The sequence below is a fragment of the Choloepus didactylus genome, chromosome 4, assembly GCF_015220235.1.
Source record: "Choloepus didactylus isolate mChoDid1 chromosome 4, mChoDid1.pri, whole genome shotgun sequence".
NCBI lineage: Eukaryota > Metazoa > Chordata > Mammalia > Pilosa > Megalonychidae > Choloepus > Choloepus didactylus.
The window spans coordinates 16,559,380-16,587,170 of NC_051310.1; the positions used below are offsets into that span (position 1 = coordinate 16,559,380).

A 27,791-nucleotide genomic window follows, 5' to 3' on the forward strand; every position below is an offset into this window, starting at 1 on the left:
TGGATTTGTAGAATCTACAGAAATACGATCCTATGAACAGCCCTAAAGAAGGAGAACCCTGAATCATGTTACGCCCTCATTTACAATTCCAGTGATGCTTTACTTTCCAAAAAGGCATATAATAATAGTTGCCAGTTATCAAGTTACTATTGTGCCCAGCATGTTACAAATACCTCATTTAGTATTCACAACACCCTGCTGAAGTAGATAATATTAGCTTACTTTTACAGATTAAATGATGCAACTAAGGTCACACAACTAGTTAAGAAGTGGAGTTATGTAAATCATATATGACTCTCCATCTGCTTGATTTGGTAAATCTTGTAACTTCATTATCAAGTCCACACAGCTTGTATCAGTTTGCATATCCAAAGAAACGTTTAGTGCTGATTGAGATTATGGGCAGATGGCCACTCCTTTTCAGCTCAGGTGAATTTTGCTAACCAGTCTAAGACCCAAGAATGGTAAAGGGGCATGTTTTTCTATTTATTTCTATAGCTCTGTGTTCTTCATTGTCATTGCATTTCATCATTCTATCATTAAGTCTTTGAGATTTTTTTTCTTGAATTTATTAAGTTATTAAGGACTTTTTGATGCAAAACATGGAAGGATAATTAACCTCCTATCTTGGCATATGCTTTGTCTCAACTGGATTCTTTATGTATTTGCATGTTATTAGTCCCTTCCCTGCATTTTCTTCACCTGTGTCCTCCTCAATCTCCTCACTCCCTTCTTTACCTCTTTTCCTTCCTTGTCTTTTCCCCTCCTTCTATCCCTCCTCCTCCTGCTCCTCCTCTTTTCATGCAGGTCATCATTAAAGTATGCAGCACTGGTCAGATCTTCTATTTGCTCTCATATAGTGTAGGTAAACTAGTCTTGAGACTCATTTGCCCCACCTCAGCTAGCAGACCTTGGACTCATTTTCTCAACTCAGTACCCTGCCTTGGAAAGTGGTAAACCTGGCTTTACTCAAGAAGGCTTGATTTTTCCTTTGGACAACTTTTTATCCTCTATTAACTTCTCCCTTGATAGGAGGGTATTACTGAGTGTCCTTAGGATTTACTAAGTATGTAGTTCCTCAAAAATGTCACTCTTAGTTACACTTGGGGTATTTGTCTTCTCTTAGCTTCTCCAGAGCAAGAGTCTGCTTTCAACGACCATCTTCAAACTGTCTCTCATCTGTAGCTCCTGTGCTTTCTTCAAAGGTCTCTCTTGGCTGTAACAAGCTCGCTCCTTCTGTCTGATCTTATATAGTGCACGAGTAATTTAATTCAGACCCACCCAATGGGCAGGTCAACACCTCCATGGAAATTATCCAATCAGAGTCATCACCCACAGTTGGGTGGGGTGCATCTCCATGGAAACACTCAAAGAATTTCAATCTAATTAACACTGATAGGTCTGCCCACACAAGATTATGGCGTTTGGGGGACATAATACATTCAAACTGGCACAGATGGTAACTCTCTGTTTCACATTTTAAGGAACTGCCAAACTACAGCTGCACCGTTTTGCATTGCCACCAGGAATGTATATGGATTACAATTTATCTCCACCATCACTTGTTATTGTCCAGCTTTTTTTCTTTTGCCATCCTAGTGGATGGACATGGTATCTCACTGTAGTTTTGATTTTTGTTTCCGTAATGACTAATGATGTTGAGCATCTTTCCATGTGTTTATTGGCCATTTGTATCTTCTTCAGAGAAATTTCTATTCAAATCCCTTGCCCATGGTCAAATAGGGTTAATTGTCTTTTTACTGTTGAGATGTAAGAGTGCTTTATATATTCTGTATACAAGAACCTTATTAGAGATATGATTTGCAAATATTTTCTGCCATCTGAAGGTTATCTTTTTACTTTCTTGATGGTGTCCTTTGAAGTACAAATGTTTCAAATTTTGATGAAGTCCAATTTATCTACTTTTTCTTTTGTTGCTTGTGCTTTTGGTGTCACATCTAAGAAACCACTGCTTAGTCCAAAGTCATGAATATTTACTACTATAGTTTTTCTAAGAGTTTTGTTGTTTTCTTACACAATTTATTTTTGTTGTTGTTGGTCTATTTTGTAAGGTGTTCATAAGCTAATTAAACAACCAATTCTGTAAAGATAAAGCTGAAATTAATAACTTACCAGACCGGGGAAATCTACCTTCAGAAACCCAGTATTATGGAACTCAGGGCATTTATAGATTATTGTGTGATCTTGGATATTTGTGTATGCTTGGAGATTCCTGATTAGGTCTACTAGGAGTGAGAAAAATATGGGTAGTCTCCAAGACAAGAATGAGGCTGGTTTTGTTTGTTTTCAATGTTATCAGCATTCTTGGCTGTCTAGCTGAAAACATTTCCTTCTGGTCTTGTAAGTCTTGTAAAGCTTGTTGATTTCAAACAGTAAGCTTTCTAAATGTTTCTAGTATGACTTCACAAAGCATGGTGTCTTTGACCTCAACATTGTATCTTTGATGCTCATCATCAGAAGTTTTATAGTTATACAATCTCCTCTTTTGGTTCTTCCTTATTCAAGGATAAGGAGAGACTATAAAATTCTGATTCTATTTCCCTAAATCTTCACCATTATTTTATTTATTTATCATGTCATTAAAGCTTTTGTTCAATTTATGTTGGTACCAAGGTCAACCCTTGTGGTTTATTTGTCTAAGTCATTTGTTGGAACAGCAGTTGTGCAGTATCATTTAAGACTGGTGATCAGGCATCATACAATTATGAAACAAACAAAAATGGCAAGTATTATTATAAGAGATTAGAAGGCAGGTCAAGACATACAGCATTTCCAGAACTCCAGAAAGCTCCCTCATGCCACTTTCCTGTCAGTACACTCTCTAAGGGTAACCATTATTCTGACTTTTTATACCATAGATAGTTTTACCTGGTTTTGAACATCATTTAAATGGAATTATGCAGTGTATACTCATTTGCATCTGACTTTTTTCAATCAATGTTGTAACCACGAGAGTCAGATGGTTAAGTTCATATGTCTACTTGGCTAGGTTATGATGTCCATGTGTTTTGTCAAGCAAGCACTTGTCTGATTGTTACTGGGAGGGGATTTCATAGATTTAAGTCATTAGTTGATTGCAGCTACAGCTGATTAAACCTACAATCAAGAAAGGAGATTGCCTTCAGCAATGAGAGAAGTCTCATCCAATCAGTTGAAGGCCTTAAAGTTTTAAAGACTAATGATTTCAGCCGTCAGAAAGAATTTCTCTTTCTACTTCAGCCAGCCCACTTCTACTGGGGAATTCATTGAAACCTTTATTGGAGTTCCCAGCTTGCAGCCTGCCCTACAGAATTTGGGCTTGTCAATACCCACAGTCATGTGAGCCAATTCCTATAATAAATATCAGAATATTTACATATACAGGCATACCTCAGAAATATTGTATGTTTGGTTCCAGACCACTGCAATAAAGCAAATATTACAATAAAGCAAGTCACATGAACTTTTTGGTTTCCTGGTGTATGTAAAAGTTATGTTTACACTATACTGTAGTCTATTAAGTGTGCAATAGCATTATGTCTTAAAAAAACAATGTATATATCTTAATTAAAAATACTTTATAGCTACAAAATGGTAACCATCATCCAGCCTTCAGCTAGTCACAGTCTTTTTGCTGGTGTAGGGTCTTTCCTTATGTTGATGGCTGTTGACTGATCAGGGTGGTGGTTGCTGAAGGTTGGGGTGGCTGTGGCAAATTCTTGAAGTAAGACAGAAATGAAGTGTGCCACATCAATTGACTCATCCTTTCACAAAATATTTTTTGTAGCATGCAATTTTGTTTGATAGTGTTTTACCTATAGTAGAACTTCTTTCAAATTGAAGCCAATCCTCTCAAATCCTGCTGCTATTGAGGTACTATTCTAAATTCTTTGTTGTCATTTCAACAATGTTCACAGCATCTTCACCAGGAGTAGAGTCCATCTCAAGAAACCACTTCCTTTGCTCATCCATAAGAAGCAACTGCTCATCTGTTCAAGTTTTATCATGAGATTGAAGCAATTCAGTCATATCCTCAGGCTCCACTTCTAATTCTAGTTCTCTTGCTATTTCCACCACATCTGCTGTTACTTCCTCCACTGAAGTCTTGAACCTTTCAAAGTTATCCATGTGGTTGGAACCAACTTCTTCCAAACTCTTGTTAATGTTGATATATTGACCTCCTACTGTGAACTGCAAATGTTCTTAATAGCATCTAGGATGGTAAATCCTTCCAGAAGGTTTTCAACTGACTTTGTCCAGATCCATCAGAGGAATTGCTATCTATGGCAGCTATAGCTTTATGAAATATATTTCTTAAATAATAAGACTTGGCAGTTGAAATGACCCCTTGATCCATGGGTTGCAGAATAGATATGTTAGCAGGCATGAAAACATTTGTCTAATTGTACATCTATCTCTATCAGAGCCCTTGAGTGACCAAGTGCATTGTCAATGAGCAGTAATATTTAGAAAGGAATCTCTTTTTTCTGAGAAGTTGGTCTAAACTGTGGGCTTAAAATATTCAGCAAACTCTACAAAATGGAAATAATAATAATATATAGTTCATAAACTTGTTATGAAAAGTAATGAGCTGTTATATGTGATATTAGGCAGTTAATGGAAGGGGCTCAATTTTTTAAATTAAATCAAACTGAAGAAACTAACTCACAACATGCAATATGTGGTGAATTTCTTCTTTAGAAATTATGTGAACCTAAATATATATTTGACATTTATATATTTTAGTGAAAACCTATTGTTTTTTTTTAAATAAACTTTTTATTTTGAAATATTTCTAAACTTATGGGAAATTTGAAAAAATAATACAAACCCCATATGGAGAACTGCAACATACTCTTACCCCCACCTGAGACCCAGATCCACCAATTTTAACATTTTGCCACCTTTGCCGTATCATTCTATCTATCCATCCATCTGTTTATCCATCTGTGTATCTGTCTATCAATCCAGTTTCTGAACACAAGTGTAGGTTGTATACATCATACCCTTTGAACACTTAATACTGCCATGTACATTTCCTAAGAACAAGGATATTCACTTATGTAACCTCCTTAAGTATAGTTATCCAGTTCAAGAAATCAGTGGTGTTTTTTTGATGAATAAAAATTATTAATTTTTAAAACTTCAATTTATCAATCCTTTATTTTATGTTTAGTGTCTTTTGCTTCTTATATCTTATTTTAGAAATCCTTGCCTATCCCAATGTTGTGAAGATGTGTTCCTGTTTCCTTCTAGAAGATTGATTGGTTTAGGTTTCATGTATAGGGCTATGTAAAATCTCTCATTTTGTGTACAGTATGAGGTGGGGTTAATTTTTTCTCATGCAGCTATCTGTCCCAGATAATTTTTAAAACTCATTTTTTTTCCACTGGAATAGCAACTTTGTTGCAAATCAAATGACCATATATGTGTGAGCTTGTTTCTGGACTCATTTTTCTGTTCCATTTGTTCTATTCACCTATTCTTAAATGAATACCACAATGTCTTAATTAATGTAGATTTATGTTACATCTTGATATCTGGTAGTATATGTCTTCTATCTTTGTTCTTCTTCAGTATTGGCTTTGGTTATTCCAGATAGTTTTTATTCCCATATAAATTTTAGAATAAGCTTGTCAATGTCTTCAAAAAAGCCTCCCAGTCTTGATTGGGATTACAATCAATTTGGGAAAAATTGCAATCTTATAGTGTGTCTTTCAATTCTTGACCGTAATATATCTCTTTATTTATTTAGGTATTTTAAAATTTAATTCTGCAGTGTTTTCAATGTTGATGATGTTGCACTACATCCATTAGATTTATCATAGATATTTAATACTCTGCTGCTATTATTAATGGTCTTTTAAAATTCATTTTCCAAACTTTTGTAACTGAAATGTAGAAATAAGTTGATTTTTGTATATTGACCGTATTTCTAACAATATTTATAAATTTCCTCATTATTTCCAAGTTTGTGTGGAAATTGTTTTGAATATTCTAGTAAGCAATAATTTAATCTGGGAATAAGGTGTTTCATTTCTTCTTTCATTGGCTAAGTCCTTTAGTACAATGTTGAATAGAGATGGTGAGCATGTTTTTTTCCCTATTTTAGAAAGCATTCTTAATTTCACAATTTAATATGATACTACTTATACATTTTTCATAAATGGTCCTTCTATTCCTTATTTTCTGTGAATTTTTACCATGAAGGAGTGTTGCATTTTATTAAAACCTTTGTTTCTCCCTCATTTGAAATGTTCATATAATTTTTCTTTATTTTGTTAGTGTGGTTAATTGCACTGATTGATTTTCAAATTTAACCAAACTTGCATTCTTGGATAAGCCTCACTTGTAATTATGTATCACTCTTTTGTATATCACTACAGTATCTACATTTTTCCCACAATTCCTAGTCTATTCTCCCAAGCAAGAGAAAATACTCTTTTCTCTAAGTATTTTAAAGTTCTTATCTGATATTTCCACATCTGAGTTCTCTGTGGTCTTTCTATTGACTGATTTTTCTTGACCATGGATCACATGTTTGTTTTATTTTTTTCTCATGTATAGTGAATTTTGATTGTACACTGACATTGTGGAGAGTATGTTGTTGAGATGATGGTGTGTTGTTGAGATTCTGGATTCTGTTATTCTCCTCCAAAGAGTGTTGAGTTTTATTCTAGCAGACAGTACAATTGCCAGCCAGTAACTTCAATCTTGTGGATGTTTGGTGCTAGGCTGTATTAAGGTGGATCTATTTTGTTTTTACAGTTATCCCTGCCACATTGTGACTTTCCCCATTGCAGTTTCAATATATCATGGGTTGGCATAAGAAATTAAATGGGACTTTGGGGGGAGTTTTGCAGAAGGTGCAGACAACATGTGAAGTCTGCAGCTATACCAACAACTGCAAAGTATTTGCATAAACAATGGGATCTGCATCTCTCTTGCACAGAAAGTACAAAATACTTTTGGGTGCAGGATTGTTATTTAAAAGGCATTCTGGACTTCTAAAAAGAAGATTTAATATCCAGCATGTGAGTTTCATTTACTCTTTTATTTTCTGTCATAAAAACTAGCGATGGATCAACACGGCAACATAAACAGCTACTGAAAACTCCTCTCTAGAGATTCAACAAAAAAAAGGGCCAATTCTGAATTGTTTGAATTTCTGTAGGAGGATATAGACTGGAGAAAGACCCTCCAAATGCCAAATTGAAGAAAGAGAAGAAATATCAGGTAGGAATCTTCCATCCTAGACCAGCCAGTCCTCTCCCCTCCCCCCCCACTTGGTCTCCATGTGAGAAAGGCACAGAATCAGCAGACAAGACCCCTCCCACCAGGGACACAGATTTTAATATCTCTCACAGCAGTGAAAAATACTCCCACTGTTTGAAGACCCAGTGGACAGGGGAGGATATTTCAAGGCCCAGATCAGTGAGGGACAAAGAGACTGAGAAAACATGAAGCAGGGCAGCTGTTTCCTTGAGTTGGAGACAGCAGGAGTACTGGGTCAGCTGAGGGAGTACTTTGCCACAGGTGGAGCCCCACATCAAGCCAAATTTTGGCTGGCAAAGTGAGAGCATTGGAAGCCCACAGTTTCAGCCCTGCTCAGTCAGACACAGCCTGTGCTCAGAGGCAAAGGAGCCTCTGAGGGCAATTAAGTTACCAAACATCACCATCTGCTGGACAGTCTGGAAAGTGCAAAAGAAGGAAAATAATTTTTAATAGATGCTTCAGACCCTTTCTTAGCACAGGAGCTGGTCTATACACCCTATACAGAAAACTGGCCCTGTTTTGCCTGAGAAAACAACTGTTAAAGCAGAGCTCCAAAACAAACCCAGGTCTTGCTAGCTGATGGAAAACAGAGCACCACTGGAAGCCAGCAGATGTATATTACCACACACAGTGAACTTGCTGGGGTGCCCAGTGTCTACCTCCCATCCCTGTGTCAGGCCACGGTGGGTGCCTGATTTGGGGGAAAAGACTGGGGGGGGGTGGTGCAGAGCCAATCTGACAACTGGGCGGGGAGAGCAACAAAGAAAAGATAGAGATCAAAGATCACCAAGAAGAAAACCTTATGCACAAGAGAGAAAACAACCTCCAGAATAAACCAATCAAGAAAATCAGATGTCTAGACAGCAAAAAATCATGGGCAACATCAGGAAATGGGAAGATATGGGCCAGTCAAAGGAAGAAACTAACACTTCAACTGAAATTCAGGAGTTGAAACAACTAATTATAGATGTTCAAACAAATCTTTGAAATCAAATCAATGAGGTGAGAGAGAATGTGACAAAAGAGATGAAGGATATAAAGAAGACACTGGGTGACCATAAGGAAGAATTCATAAGCTTGAAAAAACAAATAGCAGAACTTATGGGAATGAAAGGCACAAAAGAAGAGATGAAAAACAGTGGAGACATACAACAGCAGACTTGGAGAGGCAGAAGAAGGGATCAGTGATCTGGAGGAGAGGACATCTGTGCCGGTTTGAATGTATTATGCCCCCCCAAAAAAAGCCATATTCTTTGATGCAATCTTGTGTGGCAGACATATTAGTGGGGATTAAGTTTGAATGTTTGGAGTAGGTTGTTTGCATGGAAATGCACCCCACCCAACTGTAGGAGATAACTCTGATGAGATAATTTCCCTGGAGGCATGGCCCCACCCATTCAGGGTGGGCCTTGATCAGTGGAGCGATATAAATGAGCTGACAAACAGAAGGAACTCAGTGCAGCTGAGAGTGACATTTTGAAGAGGAGCTACAGCCAAGAGGGACACTTTGAAGAAAGCACAGGAGCTGCAGATGAGAGACATTTTGAAGATGGTCATTGAAAGCAGACTCTTGCTCCAGAGAAGCTAAGAGAGGACAAATACCCCAAGTGTAACTAGGAGTGACATTTTTGAGGAACTGCAGCCTAGAGAGGAACATCCTGGGAGAAAGCCATTTTGAAACCAGAACTTTGGAGCAGACACCAGTCACGTGCCTTCCCAGCTAACAGAGGTCTTCCAGACACCATTGGCCATCCTCCAGTGAAGGTATCCGATTGCTGGTGTGTTACCTTGGACACTTTATGGCCTTAAGACTGTAACTGTGTAACCAAATAAACCCCCTTTTATAAAAGCCAATCCATCTCTGCTGTTTTGCGTTCTGGCAGCATTAGCAAACCAGAACAACATCTGAAATCCTTCACACAAAGGAATAGATAGGGAAAAGAATGGAAAAATATGAGCAGGGTCTCAGGGAATTGAATGACAACATGAAGTACATGAATATATGTGTTATAGGTGTCCCAGAAGAAGAGAAAGGAAAAGTGGCAGAAAGAATAATAGAGGAAATAATCAATGAAAGTTTCCCAATTCTTATGAAAGACATAAAATTACAGGTCCAAGAAGCATAGTGTACCCCAAACAGAATTGATACAAATAGACCTACTCCAAGACACTTACTAATCAGATTTTCAAATGTCAAAGACAAAGAGAATTCTGAAAGCAGCAAGAGAAAAGCAATTCATCACATACAAGAGAAGCTCAATAAGACTAAGTGCGGCTCTCTCAGCAGAAACCATGGAGGCAAGAAGGCAGAGATATGATATATTCAAGATACTGAAAGAGAAAAACTGCCAACCAAGAATCCTATGCATGGCAAAACTGTCCTTCAAAACTGAGGGAGAGTTCAAAATATTTACAGATAAATGGACACCGAGAGAGTTCATGAACAGGAGACCTCCTCTACAGGAAATACTAAAGGGAGTGCTACAGACAGATAGGAAAAGACAAGAGAGACAGGTTTGGAGATGAGTGTAGAAATGAAGATATCAGGAGATAGAAAGAGTGTAGAGATCAAGAATTTGGTGTTGAAGAAATATAGAGTGTTTTAGAGGATTGATTGTATGGATCCAGAAATGGATAGCATAATATTGTGTGATGGTAGCACAATATTGTAAGTACTCTGAACAAAGATGACTGTGAGTATGGTTAAAAGAGGAAGGTTAGGGGTATGTATGACACCAGAAGGGAAGATAGAAGATAAAAATTGGGCTATACTTCTTAGTGAAACCTAGAGTGGTCAATGAGTGTGATTGAATATACAAATGTAAGAATGTTTTTGCATGAGGTAGCAGATATGCAAGTAGGTGAGTGGACCATGAGAAGAGTAGGTTGAGTGAAATAAGCCAGAAATGAAAAGACAAACATTATAATGCCTAATATGGACTAAAAATAAGGTGCAAACTCTGAGAATTGATTCTTGGAGTATGGCTTATAAGGGGAAGGCTTATGTAAAGGTTCCTAGATTGTAAGTTCTTACAACAGTCACATCTGTTCATGAGTTATGGCAGTTATTTCTAAATTTTGAGATGCTGAGCTTTTTGTGTGTGATGTGGTTGGTCCCTGGAGCTTTGGGTGTCTGTGTGGCTCCTGGGACTCGAAGCCAGAGTTTGGCAGCTGTGAGTGTCAGCATTTCTCCATAAATTAACTGTTAAAGAGGCTGAAAAGATCAGTCTTCAATTGGAGATAGGAACAAAAGGGACTTGGTTGAGATTGGGGTAGATCAGACTAAAGGGTAGAGGATGATATTAACTGTGTTTTAAGATGTTGGCTTCTATGTAGGACCAAAGGAAGAGATGTTTATTTGGGGCAAAATCTATATTTTCTGTAGCACACTATATAATTTAACTTGTATGGTCAGTTTACTCAATTACCATAATTACACAGAACAATAGTCTAGAGAGTGAGATCTTGTTGGCTTAGCATGTGCCAGATTAGCATGAGCCCCAATACAACCCAGAGTAATGTGGGCAGAGGATAAAATGTATTTGCAAAGCCCCCTTGAGGGACTGGGGGGAAATGTGGAAATATTAAACTTCCCCAGCTGGGGAGTTCCTGATATGCTTGCAAGCATTGGTGTCCACCAGCTTAGTAGGCCGAGACCTCAATCTTGGGGCTTGCCCTTATGAAGCTTGTTATTGCAAAGGAGAGGCTGAGCCTACTCATAATTGTGCCTAAGAGTCACCCCCAAAGAAACTCTTTTGTTGCTCAGATGTGGCCTCTCTCTCTAAGCCAATTCAGCAGGTAAACTTACTGCCCTCCTCACTACATGGGACATGACTACCAGGGGTGTAAATCTCCCTGACAATGTGGGACATGACTCCTGAGGATGAGCCTGGACCCTGCATCATATGATTGAGAATGCCTTCTGGACCAAAAGGGGGAAGAGAAATGAAAAAAAAAAAATAGTTTCAGTGACTGAGGGATTTCAAATGGAGTTGAGAGGTCACTCTGGAGGGCATTCTTATGCACTAAACAGATATCCCTTTTTAGGTTTTAGTGTATTGCAATAGCTAGAAGGAAATACGTGAAATTGTCAAACTACAACCCAGTAGCCTTGATTCTTGAAGATGATCATATAACTATGTAGTTTACATGGTGTGATGGTGTGATTGTGAAAACCTTATGGCTCATACTCCCTTTACCCAGTGTATGGACAAATGAGTAGAAAAATGGGGGCAAAAATAAATGAATAATATGGGGGAGGAGGGGCACGGGATGTTTTGGGTGTTCTTTTTACTTTTATTTTTATTCTTATTTTTATTTTTTGGAGTAATGAAAATGTTCAAAAATTGTGGTGATGAATGCACAACTAAAAGATGATACTGTGAACAATTGTTTTATAATTTGGGTGATTGTATGATATGTGAATATATATCAATTAAAAGAAAAGAAAAGAAAAGAAACTAGTAATGGTCTAGGTAGAGGCTGCCTTGCTTCCTGACATGAAGAAGACAAAATACAGAGAAATAGCTGACCCACAGTGAACTTATAAAATGAGTGAAAATAAACCTTTGTTATAATTAAAAAGAAAAAGGCATCTGGCAGACTCTGGCATCATACAAGAAAAGGCTAAGTCCTTATATAATTTCCTAAAGGAAAATGAAGGTGAAGGGTCTATCCCTACAAATTTTCAGGCTAGGAAAAGCTAGTTTGAAATTTTTTAAAAATGGTTTAGCCTATGCAATGTAAAAGTAATAGGAGAGGCATCATCTAGTGATCAAGAGGCAGCTGGGGAGTTTCCTGAAACCCTGAAGAAATGTATTGAAGAGAAAGGCTACAAACTGGAACAAATATTGAATACTGATGAAACTGCCCTATAATGGAAAAAATGCCTCAGAGAACATACATCACCCAAGAAGAGAAGCAATCCCCAGGTTTTAAAGCTTCAGAGGATAGGGTCACCCCACTCTTTTGTGCCAATGTTGTAGGGTTCATAATAAAGACAGCCATGATACATAATGCTGCTAAACCTTGAGCTTTTTTTTTATTTTGAAATAAATTCAAAGTTATAGGAACAGTTGCAAAAACAATACAAACCCCTTACACAGAACTCCAGCATACCCTGACCCCCCTCCCCTGATACCCTAATCCACCAACTTTAACATGCTGTCACACACACTATTTCTTTCCCTCCCTCCCTATCATACATCATCTATTGCTCTGTCTTCTGAACATATGAGAGCTAGCTGCACACATCCTTGAACAAACACTATAATTCACATATACAATTCCCATGGACAAGAACATTCTTTTATGCAATCCCATTAAACGCAGCTAAGATGTACAAGAGATTCAACATTGATACAAAGCTTAGAGTCTATATTTCCTTTTTTTTTTTTTTACTTATGTCTCAACTGTGTCCCTTTGAGCCTCCTGTCCTCCATCCTCTGATCCCATCCAGGGTCATCCTTGGCATTCAATTGTCATCTATTTAGACTGTCTTTTTTTTTTCTCAATTGTGGAAACATATATACAGCCTAAATCTTCCCATTCCACCCCCTCCCTAGCATTCCATTAGTGGGATTAGTCACATTTAGAATGTTGTAGTGCTATCTCTTTCCCACCATCCATTACTAGAAATTTCCCTTCACCTCAAACAGCAACCCTACACTGATTTCTTAACTCCCCATTTCCCCTTCCCCCATTTCTCTTAACCCATACTCTACTTTTCATCTACTTTTCATTCTCTGATAATTTCTTTGTGTTTACTGTGGGGCTTAAAATTAACCTCTTAAATCCATAACAATCTTGTTTTTCTTTGATACCAACTTAGCTTCAATAGGACACATCAACTATGTTCCTATACTCCTCCATTCCCCCACCTTTATATAATTTTTGTCAAAAATTACATATTTTACATTGAGTTCAAAACCACTGATTTGTCATTAGAGTTTGTGTATTTTATATCAAGTAGGAAGTAAATAGTGGAGTTAGAATTCAAAAATTATTGACTTCTATTTGTATTCCATTGTGGTCAGAGAATGTGCTTTGAATATATTCAAATTTTTTTTTTTTTTTTTTTTTTTTTTTTTTTTTTTTTTTTTTTTTTTTTAGTTTATTGAGGCTTGTTTTATGTCCCGGCGTATGGTCCATTCTGGAGAAAGATCCATGATCACTAGAGAAAAATGAGTGTCCTGGTGATTTGGGATGTAAGGTTCTATATATGTCTGTTAAAATTCTCTGTATCTCTTTCTCCTTTCTTTGTTTCTGTCGGCAGGGCTCCTTTAGTATCTGAAGTAGGGCAGGTCTTTTATTGGCAAACTCTCTCAGCATTTGTTTGTCTGTGAAAAATTTAAGCTCTCCCTCACATTTGAAGGAGAGTTTTGCTGGATAAAGTATTCTTGGTTGGAAATTTTTCTCTCTCAGAATTTTAAATATGTCATGCCACTGCCTTCTCATCTCCATGGTGGCCACTGAGTAGTCACAACTTAGTCTTATGTTGTTTCCTTTGTATGTGGTGAATTGCTTTTCTCTTGCTGCTTTCAGAGCTTGCTCCTTCTCTTCAGTATTTGACAGTCTGATCAGAATATGTCTTGGGATGGGTTTATTTGGATTTATTCTATTTGGAGTTCACTGGGCATTTATGCTTTGTGTACTTATATTGTGTAGAAGGTTGGGGAAGTTTTCCCCAACAATTTCTTTGAATACTCTTTCTAGACCTTTACCCTTCTCTTCCCCTTCTGGGACACCAATGAGTCTTAAGTTTGGATGTTTTATTTTATCTATCATATCCCTGAGATCCATTTTGATTTTTTTTATTTTTTTCTCCATTCTTTCTTTTGTTCTTTCATTTTCTGTTCTGTGGACTTCTAGGACACTGAGTCGTTGTTCAACTTCTTCTAATCTTGTATTATGAGTATCCAGAGTCTTTTCAATTTGGCCAACAGTTTCTTTTATTTCCATAAGATCTTCTATTTTTTTATTTACTCTTGCAATGTCTTCTTTATGCTCTTCTAGGGTCTTCTTTATGTCCCTTATATCCTGTGCCATGGTCTTCTTCATGTCCTTTATATCCTTTGCCATGTTTTCATTCCTCGATTGTAGTTCTTTGATTAATTGTGCCAAGTACTGTGTCTCTTCAGATATTTTGATTTGGGTGTTTGGGATTGGGTTCTCCATATCGTCTGGTTTTATCATATGCATTAAGATTTTCTGTTGTTTTTGGCCTCTTGGCATTTGCTTTGCTTGATAGGGTTCTTTCAAGTTGTAAAAAAATACCAATCTAATTTTTCAGAAATACAAGTTGGTGGCACACACTTTCTCTATCTAACCAGCAGATGGCATTTGCGAGTCACCTATACCCCTCAAGTCAATTCTCCTCAACTTTGTCCTTGTAGTGTGTGGGGAAATGATTCTTGTGGGGTTCAGTTGGAGAACTCAGTTTGGGTGTATTGCTGGAGCCGTCCACCCTGAAAGTGGGGCGTGTGTCCAAGTGGCTAGAGAGGCAGGGCAGCTTTAATATTCAAACCTCCCAGGTGTTCCCAGAGATTCAAGGCTGCTGCAAGAGTCTAAGCCTTCATTTCAGTTCTGCCCCAGACCCTCTCTGTCACTGACAAACAAACCACTGGCATTGACGTAGCGTCCCTGGGTTTTCCGAGCAGGCACCCCTTCTCAGCTGTGATCTTCCAGGACCTCTGCTGAGGGAAGGCTGTGCTAAGTCACAAGTGTGCGTCATCCCTCAAGGGAAGCCCTGGGCCGCCAGGCTGTGCAGGGGCACTCTCAGCCTGATGCAAAGATGGCTGAACAGGGTGTCTCAACCCGCCCCCTCCTCACACAGTTCCTCCTTCCCAGCTGCAGGACAACTGGTGTGGCTCTGGGCTGTGGGCATGGCCCCAGGCAGGAGTGTCTCCAGCCCGCTGGACTCTCCTCTCCACTCCCCTGGCCCCGGGGGGAATCTGCAGTGGGCTATCCCCCACGCCAGACACCGAGAGTCCAGCTCAGCTCACTCCTGCTGTGCTTCACTGCGCGGTTCCCACTGTCACAACTGCAGCCATTCCTGGGTTTTTCCCTTTTTTTTTTTTTTAAAGAACCAGTCCATCTCCAAATGCCAACCCCCAGTTTCCCCACACCGCAGCATGGCCATGGCCATGTGTCTTTCAGCCAGCTTACTCACTCGTTTCATAATGCAGACTCCCAGTTTCGCCAAGTGTACAGCCCCTGTGGTTCTAGCAGACCCTGTCCAGCTGGTGCATCGCTGAAACCAGTATTCTGGGTCACCTTCTGATTTTTATCTAGTAATTTTCACGGAGGTTTTTTTTTTGCCCTGTCTCACCTAGTCACCATCTTAGGTTCTCCCCGCTAAACCTTGAGCTTTGAGAGGGAAGGACATGTACCAGCTTCCTATATTCTGGATGTTCAATAAGAAAGTATGGACACCCAACACACTTTTCCTTGACTGGTTCCATCAATGTTTTTTGCCAGAGGTTAGAAAATACCTTGCCAGCAAAAGAATACCTTTTAAGATGTTCTTAATTCTGGACAATGCCCCTGGCCACCCAGAAACCCATAAATTCCTCATCAAAGTTGTTGAAGTCATCTACATGCCACCTAACACAATGTCTCTCATTCAGTCTCTTGATCAGGGAGTAATGTGGACATTTAAGGCACACTACACATGCTACTCAATGAAGAGGGTCATATAGATTATCAAAGAACACTCTGACAAAGACTTATTCTCTGGTATGAATGGAGGGCCAAAAATTTTTGCATGGATTTCCGAGATCATGGGGGTGCCACACCCCTAACCCCTGTGATGGGGAAGGGATAACTATACTTTCAATCTTAGAGCAGATCCCTTGGTCTTCAGATGTGGCCTTTACTCTAAAGGCATGGTCTTTCTGGAGTTTCAATGGAAAATCTGATGTATATACCAATGTCCTCTAACTTAGTGGGACTCTATGTCCAAACTCTGTCTCCCCTCCAGTAGGAAGATCTTAAAATCTGTTTGACACATGCAGCCTTTGAGTTTTTGCCATCACCTTCCCCATCCCCAAGCTCTTAGAGTCTAACCCTGGGCATGTACAGTTGAGGGGTCAGTTCAACATTTAATGGAAATTTATAAGATTCCAGTCTCCTCCTTGGTGACTCCCTTCTTTCCCCCTGAATATCCAGCGACTGTTTTAGTACCATATTCCTTCCTCTGAATCCTCAGGTCAGTAAGACTGTGGCTTTCTGATTGAGCACTATCAAGTGTGCATTATACAGACTGAGGAGTTCCCTCATAGATAAAGCCTTTGAAAACTGGATCTCACCCAGTGTGGGTTCATTTACTCAAGGGACAAATGCCCTCCAGTTTCTGCCTGGTTTTGTCCATTCTCCAGTGCCTTTAAAAGTCGTTTTTCTTTCATATTTTCTCCAGAATTTGGAATTGATACCAACAGGAGTCTTAGCCCAATCCAAGATATTTCACAATTAATAGAAGCCAGAAAACACCAATACATTTTAATGCAATTTTATTGAGATATAGTCGCATAACATACAATCATTCAAAGTGTACAATCCGTTGTTCACAGTATCATCATATAGTTGTGCATTCATCACCACAATCACTCTTTGAACATTTTCATTACTGTGGAAAGCCGCCTCCCGAATTGGGCCTAGCGTATGCGCTGCAGCCTGCTCTAGAGTTACCCCCGCCCATCGAGTGAGCCAAGATGGCGCCTGCATCCTGTTTCCGCATAGTGACGTATGTATCCGCCACCCGCTCCTACCAATCGAAATCCTGTATACGCGATACTAGCCTAGAAGCTTATTGGTTGTTAATTGTGTATAAAAGGTCTTACCCGGACGGGGTAGGGTGAGACAGCCCACAAGGAGCCGTGCCTGACGGCCACATCGAGGCTGCTCTCCCACGAGGCGCCGTGCCCCGTGTGGGAACCAGTAACACAGAATGTTCATCTAGCTGTAGTAAAGGGCTTGCTTTCACAACTGCTGTGTGGTTCGAGTCGTGATTCATGACCAGGTTAGTTCGCGCAGTCTGCATCTCTCTCTCTCCTTCCCTGTTTCCCCTCGCCGGCCGGGAACCGGGGACCGAGCGGGGCAGCGCCGGACAAGTGGTGGCCCGTACGGGGACGCTCCTCCTCCTGCCTCGCTCTCGACGGTCCCTCTGTGAGGAGAGCAGCGCTGCGCGTCGAGCTTACGGCGGACTTCCCGCGCCTGATCAACGCGAGAAGGTGAGTGCGTCTTATTACATGATAGTTAGGGCCCGTGGGTTTTCAGGTGACCCCGGGGGACTCGGAAGAGCTCTCCGAGTGACTGAAGTATAGCGCCGACTGCAATCATGGGGCAGTCCGGAAGTTCACCTCTCTTAGCTCCCTTAAAGAACCTTTTGAAACAACGGGGTATCTCGGTCAGGAAAAGCTCCCTTCAGCGTTTTCTTGATGATGTTGATACTTTTGCCCCTTGGTTTGCCTGCACCGGCAGCCTTAGCCTACCCTCTTGGATGAAGCTCGGTCGCGACATAGACCGAGCGCGCCAGACGGGCGTGTGTATGGACCCGATTCTAGTACCCATATGGGAGACCGTCCGTGCGGTCCTTGAACTAGAATCGGCTACCGGCCTAAGCCCGTCCTCTGTCTTGCAAGAAGCACGGTGCGCGCTCCAAGAAACCCAGTCAGTTTCGTCAGCGGACGGCTCCTGTAAGGGCAAACCGCCGGAGTCCAGTGACTCTGACTCAGAGTCAGATAGCGATACTGACGAGAAGGCGGAAGCATCCCCGCTAATTGAGTGGGAGGAGCCTCCCGCCACACCCGTGCGGCCTTCCGCCCCGCCAATGTCTACCGCTGCACCCCCAGGGACACCCCAGCTCCCAACTGACGCCTTGGGCGGTCCCACCAAAGGACCTTGCCGAGAGCTCCCTCTAGTGGCCATGCCCAGTAAATGTAATTATCCTTTGCTGCCAGACCCGGAAACCCCGATGGGTCGGTCAGGGGAGGGGCAACCTTTGCCGTACCCCCCGCCCGAGTATACAGGCCCTCAGGACCCTTTGCCATTAGGTAGTGGTGGGAGACATTTCTGGAGATGGAACCCTTTCACAACATTTAGACCTTTTGGCATGCTGGGTGGCTACCAGCCACTTGAGCCGCAGCCAGTCTCAGAAATGTACCCGGTTATTATCAATCCCCAAGGTGGCAATCAGCACGAATCATATGATTACAAACTATTGAGGGAATTGAGGCAGGCCGTCCATCAGTATGGCCCCAATGCCCCTTATACCTTGAACATGATCGAGAACCTCTCTGCTCTAAATCATACACCCGCAGATATTTTTCAGCTAGCCCGTGCTTGCTTGCCGTCAGGCCGATTCATAGATTGGAAAGCATGGTTTGAGGAGTTAGCTGAAGAGCAGGCCGCAAGGAATGCGGCGGGGAGACGTGGCGGGTGGAATGCTGACATGCTGTTGGGGAGAGGCGCCCATGCCCAGAACCAAACGGGTTTCCCACAAGAGGTCTATGCCCAGATCTTCCGCTGTTTTGTGGGTGCCTGGAAAAAGCTAACAGGTGAGGGAGAGGCTCAGGCCTCACTCAGCAATATACACCAAGGCCCCACAGAACCATTTGCGGATTTTGTAGCCAGGATGCAAACCGCAGCTGAGAGAATCTTCTCAGATCCAGGAGTAGCAGAGACTGTGGTTAAGCAAATGATTTTTGAGCAGTGCAACAAGGAGTGCAAAGTTATCCTGGCACAAAACAGAGCAAAAAATTTGACAGAGTGGGTCAGGCTCTGTAGAGATGCTGGCAGCCCTTTAACTAATGCAGGTCTAGCTGCCATGCTAGCCAGCTCCCTACAGGTGGCTACAAAAAGCCCGAGAACCTTAGGGGCAAAGTCTAACGGGTGCTATGGCTGTGGCCAATCAGGGCACTTTAAGAGAGATTGTCCCAATAGACGTCAACCCCCTGCCACTCAACGGTTTGGCGAACCAGGTGCAGCAACCAGGCCGTGTGGCCGTTGCCACAAAGGCCCCCACCGCGCAGAAGACTGTAAATCGGTTTTCGATGCGCAGGGTAGACGCCTCTCTGGCCGCCCCGAGCAGATTCCAAAAAACGGGAAGAGGGGGTCCACCCTTTCGACGGACCCCCTTGCATGCCATTCGACAACACAGGATCCGATCAAATTCGTGCATCCCCCGGCTCAGCAGGACTGGACCTCTGTGCCACCTCCAGACTCGTACTAACCCCCTCCATGGGTGTCCAGTTAGTAGGGACCTCCTTCAAGGGGCCCTTACCGGCTGGTACTGTAGGGCTCATATTGGGAAGAGCATCCACAGCCCTGAAAGGATTAACAGTTATACCAGGACTTGTAGATTCAGATTTCACAGGCCGTGCCCAAGTTATGGTTCAATCTCAGCGGGGCACCTTAGTCATTGCAGAAGGTGATAAGCTGGCGCAGCTCCTGCTCTTACCCAGCTTACATGCAGTCTTTCCAAGCAGAATCAGACAGAGAGGGGAAAAAGGGTTCGGATCCAGTGGAGCGATTTTTGAGGGACTCCATATGTCCCTGGAGTCTCGACCTATGCTAACCATTAAGGTGCAAGGCAGATCTTTCTTGGGCCTGCTCGATACAGGGGCCGATCGGTCTATCATAAGACAACAAGAATGGCCCCCCACCTGGCCAACGAGCAGGGCGGAAGAGCCCATTAGAGGAATAGGCCAAATTTCAGCGCCCATGCTCAGTGCAGCTGCCCTTCATTGGGCCGATGAAGAAGGACACCAAGGCAGTTTCCAGCCTTATGTATTAGCCCTGCCTGTGTCTTTGTGGGGAAGAGACATTCTGACCCAAATGGACGTTACTTTAATTAGCGGCTACTCCCCAACCTCTAAGCGACTGCTAAAAGAAATGGGGTATACCCCCGGCAAGGGTTTAGGAGCTTCACTGCACGGACGTGCGGAGCCTATACAAGCTGCCCCCAAGTCTGACAGACGAGGCTTGGGTTTTTCATAGGGGCCACTGAGGAGAGATTCCCACCCACACCTATAAAACTAAAATGGAAAACCGAGGCTCCGGTGTGGGTGCCTCAGTGGCCCTTGCCACAGGAAAAAACTTGCAGCGTTGCACGCCCTAGTATCAGAACAACTAGAAAAGGGCCATATCGCCCCTTCCACGTCACCGTGGAACACCCCTATATTCGTAATAAAAAAGAAATCTGGTAAATGGAGACTGCTACATGATCTAAGAGCTATTAACGATTGCATGGAGCCTTTAGGGCCCGTTCAGATGGGACTGCCCCTCCTCTCGGCATTACCGGAGCACTGGTCGATTTTCATCATAGATCTGAAAGATTGCTTCTTTTCTATTCCGCTCCACCCTGAAGACACCCCTAAGTTTGCCTTTACTGTGCCCTCTAGTAATCAAGAGGAGCCCTGTCAACGCTTTGAATGGACAGTCCTGCCCCAAGGCATGGCTAATAGTCCTACCATGTGCCAGCTGTATGTCGCTGCGAAGCTAGCTAGCACTCGGCAGCAGTTCCCTCAAGTGAAAATCATCCATTATATGGATGACATTCTCTTAGCCCATAGAGACACAGATCTTCTTAAAACAGTTTTGTCACATTTAGTCCTTAGTCTTAGAGAAGCTAACCTAGAGATTGCCCCTGAAAAAATCCAAATGACTGACATTACCACTTTCCTGGGGGCGAAAGTCGCACCCACTCATGTTTCCCCCCAAAAGGTGTCTCTCAGGCTAGACAATATACACACTCTCAATGATCTACAAAAACTCATGGGGGATATCAATTGGATCCGTCCATACCTAAAAATACCCAATGTCAAACTAACACCTTTGTTCGACCTGTTGAAGGGGGATTCTAATATAAACTCACCTCGAAGCTTCACTCCAGAGGCAAGGCGAGCACTATGCCAGGTGGAACAGGCGCTCAGTGGCGCTGCATTGAAGAGAATAGATCCTGATGAGCCTTTTGAAGCCTGCGTGCTGCCGACAGAATTACAGCCCACTGCGGTACTGTGGCAGCGGGGGCCGCTGCTCTGGGTCCACCCTGGAGTTTCCCCCAAAAAAGTCCTAGAGCACTATCCTACAGCGGTTGCAGACTTGGCCCTAGAATGCATTAAAAGGGCTGTGCAGCATTTCGGTCAGCAGCCCAAAAATCTCAGGGTGCCTTATTCTTCCCAGCAGCTTGAGATACTCACCGGATGCATAGATCAATGGGCCATTCTCCGGTGTACATTTCTTGGTCCCATTAACAATCAGTTCCCTAAGGCTCCTCTCTTGCAGTTTGTCACCCGGCACCCAGTGATTTTTCCCAAAGTAACCTCTCCTAGGCCACTAGCAGGCGCCCCCACCGTATACACGGACGGCTCCAGCTCTGGAACAGGGGCGTATTGTGTGGAGGGGGACACTCCTAAAACAGTGCTCTTCCAACCACAAAAGCCTCAATGGGTAGAACTGCAGGTTATCATTGCAGTCCTGGAAAGCCTTTCCGAGCCCTTAAATGTCGTCTCGGATTCTGCTTATGTTGTGAACTCTGTACAAATTTTAGAAACGGTGGGCATTGTTAAACATTCCTCTACAGTAAGGACGTTCTTTGCCAAACTACAGGAGGTTATATGGACCAGGCAACACCCTTTTTACATAACCCATATTAGAGCCCACACAGGTTTGCCTGGCCCTATGGCCCAGGGGAACCATAGCGCAGATGTAGCCACTCGACAGCTGCACATCTTTCCGACGCTGGTACCGTATCAACAAGCCCGAGAATTCCATGCCAAGTTTCACATCAATGCAGGTACCCTAGCTAAGCGGTTCAGCATACCACGTGCAGCTGCTCGAGATATTGTCCGAGCCTGCAACAATTGTGCAGAGCAGAGAGCAGTCCCCTCGGTTGGGGTCAACCCTAGGGGTCTCACCCCAGGGGATACTTGGCAGATGGATGTCACTCATCATTCAGAGTATGGTAAGATCAAGTACTTACATGTGTCGGTGGACACATGCTCCCAAGTTTTATTTGCCTCTGCTGAACCAGGAGAAAGAGTCTCCCACGTCATTGCACACTGCCTTGCTGCATGGGCAGCTTGGGGTAAGCCAAAGACGTTAAAGACGGATAACGGGCCTGCCTACACTAGTAAATCCTTCCAAAAATTTTGTGACAACATGGATGTCCAATTAAAACATGGCATCCCCTATAACCCTCAGGGGCAAGGAATCATTGAAAGAGCGCACAGATCTCTCAAAGACTTGCTTAAAAAACAGAAAGAGGGTATAGGCCACGGCCTGTCCCCAAAAGCTCGACTGTCTGTAGCCTTGCTCACATATAATTTTTTAAACGAAAATTCACAAGGAATGACACCTGCCCTGCAACACACCACCCCGAGTCCTCCGCATAGAGGTCTAGTCCGTTGGAAGGATGTCCTGTCGGGGCAGTGGAAAGGCCCTGACCCGGTGCTCAGCTGGGCCAGAGGCTCTGTTTGTGTTTTTCCCCAGGAACCAGGACGTCAACCAGTGTGGGTTCCGGAAAGACTGGTGAGAACCGTGACATCACCTGAAGAAGCCAAGGAACAGCTGTCAGAAACGCCAACGAATATACAACCTGAACCATTAGACCAAGCCTCCGACCCTGCTGATGATGGCGACGACCGACAAGACGATAATAGTAGGACTGACCACCCCGTGGTTGCCCAAAAAGAGGATCGGTAACTCTGTTCTTTGCTCTCCTATAGCAATCCTTCTAATCTGCCTTTTTCTTTTTAGTGGAACTATATTTCCTCCACAAGCTTCAACGAGTCCTTCCCCCTCACCAATGACACACTGATCCTCTCTTTTGCTAACCTCTCTGTCAAGGTTGTCAACACCACAGTTGCGGCGAATGCTACTTGTGAAACTGGTAATGGCGAGTTAAGTAAGGGAGTCTTGCTTGAATTTCTTAACGTTACAGGGAAGAGCCGCCAGTCTTGTGAAGGGATCTTGAGTAAAAAGGAGACTCAAAGGTGCCTTTTCCTTCCAGGGCTTGCTCCTACAGTCTGCAACCGTTCCAAAGACCCGGATGCCTCGCCGCCCCGCTATCCTAGTGTATCGCCCAAGTTATGTCTGGCTCCCCGTCAAGGCAACCGACTGGGTTGGCCCTGTTTCTCAAGTTGTTTCACTTAACAATGTCCCCTTCTCTAAGTCTAGGCGTCCAAGAGGCATAAAAGAATGGCTATCGAATGCTGCCAGTGTAGCTTCCTCTTTGTTTGTCCCAACGATCGGGCAGGCTGTGCTACAAGCATGGACAGATCGGCAGCTCGCCATAACGATGGAAACGGTAAATGGCTTGGTCAACCTTACCCGAGACGTGCTACGCCGCCACAATCAGATGCTGAACTTAAATTTCCAGGCCATTCAGAAACTCCAAGCGGAGATAGATGAACTTGGACTGGAAATAGATGGACTCTGGAGAGTGCTTCAGCAAACATGTGACACCCGGTGGCTTACGGTTAAACTCTGTGTCACTCCTGTCAGGGCCAACGTGACCGGAAGCATTTCCAGAGTCTCTGATTGGCTGAAAAGGTCATATTTTCCTGAATTTGTTAATCTCTCCCAACAGGTGGAATCTAGTTTAGACACAATTGGGGGGATCAAGTTAAAACCCGTTAAAGTCGATCTCTCCGGGTTAGGCGAGGTTCTACAGAAACTATTGCACAGTGTTTCTTCCTGGTTCTCTTGGCCCAATTTAACTAATTGGATCCTCATTGCAGTGGGATTATTGGTGGGATTAGTCGTTGTTAAATGTTTGCTAGAACGCCTGTTTCAAGCGCAGCAGCAATTGCGTGTTACCACTATGATGGCTATGACTCCCACCTCTGTTACCCCCGATAGTGACCGATTTATTAACCATACCCCTTCCTGGTCGCCTCAGGTGGGGCGCTTTGGAGCAAAATTTGTAGCGAATCGCATGGCTGTTTCTCGGGTGTAAAAGGCGACACCAGTAGTCATAATTTTGTCTCAGGTGGGTCTCTAGGGCAGAGTCCTAGTTGTGGCCAGACTGGACCCTAGCCATTGCACAGAGACACCTAGTGACACCCCCGACTCTGGTTACTGCTGTTCCTGCCCCCGTCGTTGTTCCCCAGTTGCCAGGCAAAGCACTGCAGGGAGAGTCACGTTGCTTCCAGCTTACGGACTCTCCGGTCTCCATATGACGTGAGCATTCTGGTTGGTGCTAGAGGCTCCGCCGCTGGATGGCTGAGGCCTAGTCCAGACTCCCCAAAGCACCAAAGAGGTTGTGAACCATTTGGGTTCACGGGAGCACGCTCATCACTGGAGACACTGGGTCAAAAATAAATAAGAAAGGGGGAGATGTGGAAAGCCGCCTCCCGAATCGGGCCTAGCGTATGCGCTGCAGCCTGCTCTAGAGTTACCCCCGCCCATCGAGTGAGCCAAGATGGCGCCTGCATCCTGTTTCCGCATAGTGACGCATGTATCCGCCACCCGCTCCTACCAATCGAAATCCTGTATACGCGATACTAGCCTAGAAGCTTATTGGTTGTTAATTGTGTATAAAAGGTCTTACCCGGACGGGGTAGGGTGAGACAGCCCACAAGGAGCCGTGCCTGACGGCCACATCGAGGCTGCTCTCCCACGAGGCGCCGTGCCCCGTGTGGGAACCAGTAACACAGAATGTTCATCTAGCTGTAGTAAAGGGCTTGCTTTCACAACTGCTGTGTGGTTCGAGTCGTGATTCATGACCAGGTTAGTTCGCGCAGTCTGCATCTCTCTCTCTCCTTCCCTGTTTCCCCTCGCCGGCCGGGAACCGGGGACCGAGCGGGGCAGCGCCGGACAAGCATTACTCCACAAAACAAAATAAAAATTAAAATAAAAAGAATATCCAAAACATCCCCTTCCCCTCCTACCCCCATTGTTCATTTACTTTTTTTTAAATACAGTTTAATTGAGATACATTCACACACCCTGTAGTCATCCATGGTGCACAGTTATTCACAGCACCATCACACATTTGTGCATTCATCACCAGAATCAATTTTTGAACCTTTCCTCACTCCAAAATAAAAATAAAAGCAAAAAGAAAATGTAGATCTTTCCATCCCCTCCATCCCACCCTATTCTTCATCTATTTTTGTCCCCATTTTTCCACTCATCTGTCCATACACTGGATAAAAGGAGTGCGAGCAACAAGGTTTTCACAATCACACAGTCACACTGTGCAACTACAAAATCAAGAATCAAGGTCACTGGGCTGCTGTTTGACAGCTTCGGGTATTTCCCTCTAGCCATTCCAACACACTAAAAACTAAAAGGTGATATCTATATAGCACATAAGAATACCTTCCAGAGTGACCTCTTGACTTCATTTGAGATCTCTCAGCCACTGGAACCTTATTTTGTTTCATCTCTCTTCCCTCTTTGGTCAAGAAAGTCCTCTCAATCCCACAGTGCTGGGACAAGGCTCATTTCCAGGAGTTGTTTCCTACATTGCCAGGGGGATTCACACCCCTGGGTGTCATGTCCCACGTAGTGGAGAGGGTAGTGAGTTCACCTGACAAGTGGGCTTAGAAAGAGCAGGGGCCACATCTGAGCAATACAGAGGCTCTCTGGGGGGGACTCCTAGGCACAATTATAAGTGGGCTTAGCCTCTGCCTTGCAGCAACTAGCCTTACAAGGGAGAGTCCCCAGATCGAGGGCTCAGCCCACTAAATTGGCAGTCTTCAATGTTTGCAGTAAAATCAGCAATAACCCAGGTGGGGACGTCCAACATTTCCACATTTCTCCCCAGTTTCTCAGGGGGCCCTGCAAATACACTTTTACTCTCTGCCCATATCCCTCTGGGATGTATCGGGATTTCACCCCCTGTATAAACTCATCAAATCCCACTTACCTTTCACAGCTCCATGCACCTATAGTGTTCAAACTGATCATACAGGTTAAATTATCTAGTGTGCTACAGAAAATATAGATCCTGCACCAAACAAGCATCTCCTCCCTTGGTCTCACACAAAAGTTGTAGTTTTAAAACCCAGGCAGTATCGTCCTTTACCCTTGGTACTGATTTGCCTTAGTCCTAACCATATCTGCTTCATTCATATCTCTTATTGAAGTCTGAACTCTTTTTCAGCTCTTTCAACAGTTGTCTTATGGGGTAATACTGACATTCATAGCTGCCAAGCTCTAACTCCAAGTCTCAGATGTCATACAGATAACCAAAGTTCCAGAGATCAACCAGGTTATACACAAGGAGCTCAGCACCTCACGAAATTTGGAGATAACCATTACAATTCAGGAATAGATATGACTGCTGTAAGGAGTTACGATCAAGGAACCATTACAATAAGCATTCCCCTGATAAGTTATGCCCTAAGATTCAGTTCTCAGAGTTTACACATTATTGTTATTCCACATTAGTTGTGGCATTATAATGTTTGGCCTCTCATTTCTGACATGCATCACTCAAAATGCTGTACTCAAGATCCATTCCCCTAGTTGCCTCACAGCTTCATTTCTTCTTGTAGCTGCTCAGTATTCTATTGTATGCATACAGCACAGTTCACCATTCTGTTCATCGGTCAATGTACCCTTAGACAACCTACGCCCATTGCAAATTGTGAATCCTGCCACCGTAAACACCAGTGTGCGAATGTCCTTTCATGTCCCTGCTCTCAGATCTTCCACGTATATACCCCATAGTGGGGTTGCAGGACTTTGTGACACCCACATACCTAGCTTCTTGTGGAACCACCACACTTCCCTCCAGATAGGCTACACCATTCTACTTCCCCACCAGCAGTGAATACATACATCTCTCTCTCCAAGTTCTCTCCAGCACTTATGTCCCTCTGTTTATTTTTTCCCTGAAATTTTATAGAGATATATTCAAATACCATACAATCATCGACAGTGTACAGTCAATTGTTTACAGTATCATCATATAGTTGTGCATTTGTCACCATGTTCTAGTTTGCTAATGCTGCCGGAATGAAAAACACCAGAAATGGATTGGCTTTTATAAAAGGGGGTTTATTTGGTTACACAGTTACAGTCTTAAGGCCATAAAGTGTCCAAGGTGACACATCAGCAATCGGGTACCTTCACTGGAGGATTGTCAGTGGCATCCAGAAAACCTCTGTTAGCTGGGAAGGCACGTGGCTGGCATCTGCTCCAAAGTTCTGGAGCAAAAATGGCTTTCTCCCTTCTCCCAGGGCATCCCTCTGTAGGCTGCAGTTCCTCAAAAATGTCACTCTTATTTGCACTTGGGGTATTTGTCCTCTCTCAGCTTCTCCGGAGCAAGGGTCTGCTTTCAACAGCCATCTTCAAACTGTAGTTCCTCTCTCAGCTCCTGTGCATTCTTCAGAGTGTCCCTCTTGGCTGTAGCAGCTTGTTCCTTCTGTCTGATCTTATATAGTGCTCCAGTAATTTAATTCAGACCCACCCTGAATGGGCAGGGCCACCTACATGGAAATTATCCAATTAGAGTCATCACCCACAGTTGGATAGGGCACATCTCCATGGAAGCACTCAAAGAA

At 43.1% G+C, this 27,791-nt stretch overlaps 1 protein-coding gene across 1 annotated transcript in view; it reads left to right on the top strand.

The window, feature by feature from the left end:
- The window catches only part of CATSPERB (cation channel sperm associated auxiliary subunit beta), a 188,590-nt gene that overhangs the window by 101,754 nt on the left and 59,045 nt on the right, over nucleotides 1-27,791 (top strand). The gene's annotated exons all lie outside the window — the stretch shown is intronic.